The sequence below is a fragment of the Frankliniella occidentalis genome, unplaced genomic scaffold (genome assembly GCF_000697945.3).
Source record: "Frankliniella occidentalis isolate FOCC.00 unplaced genomic scaffold, Focc_3.1 Scaffold374, whole genome shotgun sequence".
Classification (NCBI taxonomy): Eukaryota; Metazoa; Arthropoda; class Insecta; order Thysanoptera; family Thripidae; genus Frankliniella; species Frankliniella occidentalis.
Window position 1 is genome coordinate 173,480 of NW_026267497.1, and position 8,135 is coordinate 181,614.

Genomic DNA, 8,135 nt, shown 5'->3' on the forward strand with positions numbered 1-8,135 from the left:
ATACATTTGAGTTATCTTATCTATGTACTTTAACTTTGAAATTCAAACCCATCTCCCTCTATCTTTTATGGAACGACCACACTGATCAACAAAAATCTAAATCAAGAATCTATCTTGAAAGCAGATGATACAAATTCATGCATAGGTCTGCTTTCTAATTTTCTCTCATATTCAGGTGTCCTTTGTTTATGGCTGTTTGTTATTACTTGCAATTATGTAATTCGGCGGACTAGCGGCGTTCATGAGACAAGGGCGGGGGGCGGGACAGAGCGGCCGCCGACGGTTTCCTAGTATTGTCTGGTATTGTTGTACAGGGACGGGGCCTGCCCTCAGCCGTGCCTGACCCAGTATTGTTGGGAAGGGGAAGGGGCCTGAAGCGCGACACTCGGACAGACAGGCACTCACTGATTCCCCTAGCGCCAAATAAATTGTTTTCTGGTCTCCGCTTGGTTCTGTGTTCTTATCGAGAGTAAAAGCAAGCTGACACCTTAAAGTTACTTATATATTCTTTATGTTTAGTCAAAAGATTTTTAAGGTATCATCTGCTAAAAATATCCCACATGTGGAGCCTGCCCCGCCCGATACGGCGACATTCATTGTCCGTAGGTTGGCAGTATCCGAGGCCGGCTCCGTGACGTCACGGCAAACAAGCGACTCGGCCGTAACACGGCAGTTGGCTGGGGTTGAGGAGCCCCGACCACTCAACTGGTGGAGTTGCGTAAGAATTGTTTGTTTATATAATTCGTATCTTCTTATCTAAACTCCTTCGAGACGAGTGTGTTCAAATCCTTTCCTCTGGCATGAGTGCCTTTCAACACACATAACGGCTACAATTTCAAACGACCTTTAGCAGGGGTTATGGTCTCTACTCCCTTATCTTCTTTCCTCGTATTTTCAAATCTTTCAAATAGCCTGTCCCAGGTCGTCCCACTTTGAAACCTGTTGTATTTATTTCTTTTCGACAGCGCTTATTGTTGCCTCAATTGGGTTGTGTTATTACTGCAGGTGAAAATCAGCGCTCCCCATTTTCGGTCTTGGATGTTGCCTGCGAAGTATTGGAATTGTTTTGTCAACTGGCCATCTTCAGGGCAAGGTAATGGTGAGAGGTTAGGTTGTGACATTTTTATGGGAATGTGTTGCCCATTACATTATATTGTAATTGATTGATTAATCAGATGTTTACTCCAGACAGATTCCTGATGACCCCGCCCAGCCCTTTCGACTTGTCGACGTTGTGAATCCCATGCGACACCCCCTCTAATTATTGATGCCAGGACAAAGAAGCAAACAGTGGAGCTACTGCTGTTTTCTTGACTTACTGTTCCCAAGTATTCTCACATGATTGAATCAATTTTTCGTCGATGGCAGCAGCGGGAAGCAAATTGAAGAGGTGAGTGCAGTTGACAGTTACAGTCATAATATTTGCGGCTTGATCTTTCTTGTAGTTTCTTTTGTAATTTTATTTTTCGTATTTCAAATGGATTTCAAATGACCGCTATTATCTTGCCCAGCAGAGGTTATGTCGTACTTGGTTGGTTGTGTATATCACACGTTTAAATCTACAATGTTACCTTGGCTGGACGATGTTTCTGTAGAATTTCCAATTTCTATGTAGATTATTTACTTTTATGTCCTCTCTCAACAGGTTTTGGCTGCTATGCGAATTATTTCCAAACCTTCCTCCTGCTCTTGCTGTTGAATGATGTTTGCGAATTGGTTGACAATTTCTTAAAGGGTTAAAAAGGTCAGTACCCGTTGGTCTCTTATTCATCACATTTGGATTACATTATATTTGGTATACTTACAATGTTATTCTATTGACAGGAGGTAATGTCCAGCTTTATGCACAAGTTCCGTAATCCTAGAGCAGTTTGCTCGTAATTTGTTGTTGAATGGTGTTTGCGCCTGGGCTGAGAATTTATTGGAGGGTTAAAAGTGAAAAGGTTACTTGCCATATGTGGATTTTATTATATTATTTTATCATATTTCTTATTGTGAAGGCTAATAATCTGATTCTGTTGACAGGCAGTGACGTCCCACTTGATGAATGAATTACGTAACCTGGAGCTATTTGAAACTCGATTTGCTGACCTGGTCAGGTGAAAGTGGTCTATTGCTTTTCATGAAGTAGGACTTATCGTCATGGTCAATGCAACTCAATGCGACCTATGCCTTTGGCAATCTGAGGTTTGAGAATGAGTTTGAAAAGGCGGGGAAATTAATTTTATCAGTATTTATGGGGCACTTTTAATTTCATTCTTTCTTCTCTCTCTCTATCTATCTATCTATCTATCTATCTATCTATTTATCTATCTATCTATCTATCTATCTATCTATCTTCTGTGTCATGTGTTTGCAACTTGTCAACAATGTTCTTGATGTGTTCACTGTTACAAAGTGTCTGAATTGTTTTTGGGTTCTCTGAAAATGCATTTTGTTTTCTATTTGGTGATGAGTGCTCGTTCTGTTGTGTGTGATTTGCTTGTTCTTATTGCTGTTCTGTTCTTGTTTATGAAAGTGCTCTGATTTTATCTGCCCTGCCTCTGAAAGTGTTTTGTGTTGATTTGGTACTCTCTGCTCTTGCCACTGACTTGCTGTTCTGTGCTTGTTTGTTTATTGCTGGACTTGTCTTGAAGTGCTCTGAATTTCTGCCCTCTCTTTTGAAAGTGTTTTGTGTTTGTCTCTGTTGTTGCCACTGACTTGATATTGCTTATTTTGTTGATGAACATTTTGGTTTTTGTCGAGTAATCCTTGTGCCTTGCCCTTGCTGTTTGAGTGCTCGTATTTATGTTACTGTTCTGATTGCTGTTCTTTTTCTGTCTTTGAAGTGTTGTGCATTTGTTTACTTTGATTGACTATTTTAATGCTGATTCTTTACTGAATGGTTTGAAATTTTCTTGACTCTGTGCTGTGTTCTCAATGCAATGTTTTCTGTCTTCTTTGTTTCGATGAAGTGTTGAAATTATTGTCTTGCAAATGTTGTTTTTGTTGATGTGATGTTTTAATATGATTTCCTGTGTCTTAATCTCTATCTCATATCATTTAAATGGCACTGTAAACCTACTCTGGGTTTCCTCGGGTTTACTGGCTTGTCTGTCTTTCTTTATATAATTCTTTCCGGGGATTTGATTTAAAAGCCTTTTCATTCTCATACTTATCACTCAAAGATGCCATTGCATATTGTACTGGGTGCTGCCAGTATTCATGACTTAGATAAACTTCAGAGGTATGTATTTGCAGTGAAGAAATATCTCTAATTGTAACTACCGTACCCATAACTTTTTTGTTTTTATTTATTCCAGGTGCAGCTATGATTAATTTTCACCACCATGACAATGCAGTCAAGATTTTCTCTTAAGTTATTTTAATGGACCAGTCAGCATAAAAAGAGCCAAGGACTCTCTGTGATACACCCACATGGTAGGTATTGTTTCAGCAAGGTACTAGCACTAATCTTAATGGTTCAGTTAACATTTTGATTTCATTTCCAGGTTTGCAACTTTCTTCTATGTTTTCCAACAAAAATTCTTAGTCGTTTGCTTATCGAGGAATATTCCAAGCTTGTGACATCTGCTCTGCTAATCGCCTGTATATTAATTTCCCCTCTGGTAAGTACATTTGCAGAGCAAGTGCTCCGATATTCTCAACTTTGGCAGTGTCTTTAAAACTGATTGCTGTTTTTCTTTTCCATTGTAGGTTTGAGGTGGATTTCAAAGACTCGTCATGGCATTGATCTTTCATTGATGATTATTTGTACCTAATTACCGTGAACAATTGTAAGTATTATTACATTTATGTGTAGACTTTTGATTTGTTTTTTATTGGAGTGCAAACTAATTCTCATGTCGATCCTTTAGGCTCAATTACCACGGTATGATTGAAATTTGAAAATGGTTCTGCCGCAATTCTTCTCTCGATGAGGAGGGCATTTATTTGATGAGGGAGATGGATTACAACGAAACACCCACACTGCTGGCACGTACTGCTCTATGTTTTATTTTGATCTACATTGTGCATTCTGAGAGTTACGATTGTAAGTTTTACTTTCTCTTTACCTTTTCAGGACTCGAAGTTGTGTTGCATCTCTTTTCCTTTTTTGTTTGAGAGAGAAGTTCCTGCGCTTTGCTGGAATTGATGTCTACCTGTCGACAATGTGCACAGCTTACTCTATTTAATTTCTCTCTGAAAGCCGTTTAAGGAACTCCTTCATCCTCTTTTTCTGTATGACGTAAGTTTCTGTACATATCTCTTGAAAAGGCACCTGGAGATTCTTAAAACTAACGGAACCATTTTGTTGACAGGCAGCCAACCAAGCAAAGTGTCAATTTGGAGGATCTACCCACTCAGTTAAGCTTGTTGTCTCCCTTGGTTGTCAGCGCGGTGTGCCAAAGCTAAGTACCCTTCTATTTTCTTTCTACTCCTTGTCAAGTTTTAGACATTCCTCTACCGCCACCTATAGTAACAACTTTAGCAAAAGAAAAGGATAGTTTGAGTTTGCACACCTGAGGCCAAATGGTGTCAAGCTTCCTTCAATTTTATTTAAATAACTTCTATCTTTATGGGGCTAAAAATTATTTAAACATGCTGTCAGACAAACTGGCACTAATTCTCTTCCCCATAATTGTCAAAAGAAACATGCATATTACCTCAACCACCTCCCTGCCTTAAACTCTGATTTCAAGTAAATTCCCTTACTGCCATTCCTTTTCTGTCTATTGAAATTGAAGTGCCCATTATAATGTCAATGTTTGAGGATGTTCTTTTGACTGTGTTTTTGTCATGTTCTGTTCATTATTTTGCCCTTTCCGCTGTGCTGTTCTGCAACCTTGTTTCTTAAAAGTGTTTGCTCATGGTTCTGCTATAATTTGTGCCTATATTATTTGTATATGTTTCTCGTGTGCTGTGTTTTGCCCTCTGATTGCACTGTTCTGCTACCTTGTTTGATGAAAGTGTTTGATTGCTCATGGTTTTGCTGCAATTTGTGCCTGTACTTATATATGTGTGAATTTCTCTTGTGTTTATGAGTGTTCTTGTGCCTCTTGTATTCTGATATGTCCTTATGCTGCTTACTATGTGAACCTGCCATTTTTATTGCGATGCTTTATTGAATGACTTGCTCTGTTTTGCCTTTGAATTTTGAACTGGTACTTTTGTCTTTCTGCCTTCTGGATGTTTTGTGGTTTGGTTTGTTGAATTTGTGCGTGTGAGTGTGATATGATCTCTGTACTACCCCTTTCCCCCCCTCTTTTCCTCTTGATCTTTACCAAAAGTTCCTTGTTTTTTCTCCTTGTTGTGCATACCTCTTTTAAGTAAGCCAGTCAGCTAAAGTATTCTGGAAGGAAAGACTTGTAAAAGGTTTTATTTGCACTGTTGTCTCTACTGTGCACTCTCAAACTATTCACAACTATAGGAGATGTTTATTAAAGTAGTGTATGTAAAATCAATTTCGTTACTAATGTGTTACGCTTTATTCAGCTTGCAGGACGGTCAGTTTGGAGAACGGCTCTGCCTGTGGTGTGTTGCGGCTTGTTGATACTCCACTGGGACCTTTCACTTCCACGCTGCAAATGGCTGCATCTCAACGCTGTTTCATGTCTAAGGTACAACATTACCATTATCTGTTTTTGTATCTAATTACTCATACTTTGGAGGAAATGCATACAACTTGCTAATTTTTTCTTTCCTATTTTATTTACAGAGTTCAATACAACTCCCAACCACAGGAGCTTTACCTTTTTCAAGAATGAAGATTTACCTGTCAATTTAAAATCACGTCTTTGGAATGTTCTCTACTGCTCTGTTATTTTATTCTCAATGTAAATAGAAGAAAACCTTTCTTGCTACTTATGTAACTTTGACTATTTTCATATCTATTATAGTATTTCTTATTGAGTAAACATAAATTCAAATTAAAGTCTGTCTATTTCCTTCCTTTATACCAGTATTCCTTTTGGGTGACGCAACATTGATTCGCTATAAGCTGTCATTTTTGTGGTGTAGAATGGGTGGCCTACCTTCTGGGCGCGTGCCCTTCTTCAGCCAGCAGGGTTCTTTACACTTACTGCAAGTCCTGCGTGCAGACTGTTACACGCTTGCTGCGGCGCATTGTAGTATTGGTTAGCGTGATCTGAAGCATTGATATGGTGCGGCCGCCACCGGCCACCCTCACAGGCGACCCGCCGACTCGGAGGGAGATCAGAGCGAAGACCTGTCACCTGAGAGATGCTCTTGAATCGCACTACTGTGTACCCCACGTGTTGCGATTGGTTAGCTTTAGGGATCATCCAAAAGAAAGTACGCCCGTCATTGTCAGTTAATAAACTACCAACTGCAGCCACTCAGGCTCGCGGGGCGCCTGATGGGTAGGCAACATCTTGCCGGGAACGCATGCGTGCACCGCGGGGTGGCCTACCCGGAGTCTCCCAGGCGCCGAGCTCTCATAATTCTCGGAATGAATTCAAGCATTACAGGCGTACTTACTAATTGGACGATACCTTAGCACAGGGGTCTGGAACTCGAGCTAGCCGTTGGTTGCATAGGCCACCAGCGGCGGCCCCTGCGGGAAACGAGTAAGACACGCTATCCCTGGCTGTCGCCGCCGACTAGCTTTGTTATGTGAGCATCGGCTGGTTTTTATGTCAGTCTTGGACGCTCTAATGGCTGCTTTGTGCCTTGTGACCGTTCCGAGGAACATCTAGCACGATTTTACACGATTTTAAGCGTTGTTTGGTTGTTGAGAGGCTTTTCCGCAAAAAGTTTGGAGGCACTTTCGCAACAGAAAGTTTATGATTTCGGCTCATTTTGCCGATCCTGTGTCCACCTGAGTCCAGAAATGTTGCCACGTCGTACCGGGTGATTCAGAGAAGACGCAGGAGCTGGCGGGTTTGCCTACCCAAGGGGCTATGGCGCCTTATTATGGGCTGAGCGGGTAGGCAAACCCGCGCGCTCCTACGTCTTCTCTGAATCACCCGGTACAACACCGAAGATCTCTGAAACCCCTCCCATCGATTCATCCCGGAAGGCTGAGAAGGCTCCTTGAGTTCTCGGGGTAGTTCCTAGGGCGTTCCCCATCCTTCGCCCGCGCCCCTTCCCTTCTCTCTCTTCCTGTCTCTGTCGGTACCACTGTTAAAACTGCTGCAAGGCAGTACGGTTTTCCTACGATCCGTCCTGTACAGGGTGGTCCACAGACCCCTTCCTTTATTTTGCTTATGCTGTACCGCATGCGTGCGTGCGGGCGGGCTTGCCTACCGTTTCTCACCACGGCGCCCTCCGGCCCCGTGCGGGTATGCAACCCGGCCGCACGCCTGCATGCGGTACAGCATAAGCAAAATGAGGGAAGGGGTCTGTGGACCACCCTGTGTATATGTTATGTACGGGCCAGACCGTAAAGATATAGACCGTACTTCAGTGTCTTAGTCAAGTGCTGTATTGACCAAAAAGACGGTTTGCGAAGTTACGGTACATCCTGTACGGAATGGACCGTCATCCAAACTTACAGTCGCTGGCCTGATGACAAATTGACTGGGCGCATCTCAGACATTTCCTGTAGGTTTTTCTAATACCAACATCTCACCTCGTCGGCGAACGCGCTTTCACAGAAATCACACTTTTACATGATACCAGGTGGCTGATTGACACTTGAGTAGTTATGCTGTTGGCTACTCCCTCGGCGCGTTAGGCGCCGTGGACAGGGACGATAGGCAAGCCCGACCGCACTCGTGCGTGCGGTACAGCATAACTACTCAAGTTTGCGGGGTTAATCAGCCACCTAGTATTACTGCTCGCGGGGAGTGTTTTATACGTGAGCTTCGTTCTTCTTAATCCACCGATTCGATGCTTGATGTGCAATACAGGAACAGATGCAAAGATGAATTGTGCGATGAGGCGGTGGACTGGCACTGTCGACGATCCGTTCCTGCAATAATGGTGGCCTTTCTCCGAGGAGTGCGAGTAGCGAAGCGCCAGTTCTGGAAGGCTGCTCTGGAATCACCTATCGTGTACCCGAGGTGTTGCGATTGGTGCGCGACCACAGCAGGTCATCCCGCCGCTACTAGCTCAGTTTTACAACGTTTTATAGCGTTATTTGGTTGTTTGGAGGCATTTTTCTCAAAAGTTTAGACACACTTTTTTGACCG

At 42.4% G+C, this 8,135-nt stretch overlaps 1 long non-coding RNA gene across 1 annotated transcript; it reads left to right on the top strand.

The window, feature by feature from the left end:
- The first annotated feature begins 1,826 nt into the window (after positions 1-1,826).
- Positions 1,827-6,113, top strand: LOC127751194 (uncharacterized). The gene is made up of 4 exons (XR_008012016.1): positions 1,827-1,943; positions 2,026-3,420; positions 3,492-5,600; positions 5,699-6,113. It is a non-coding gene; the product is annotated as an uncharacterized LOC127751194 (long non-coding RNA).
- Positions 6,114-8,135: the final 2,022 nt, after the last annotated feature.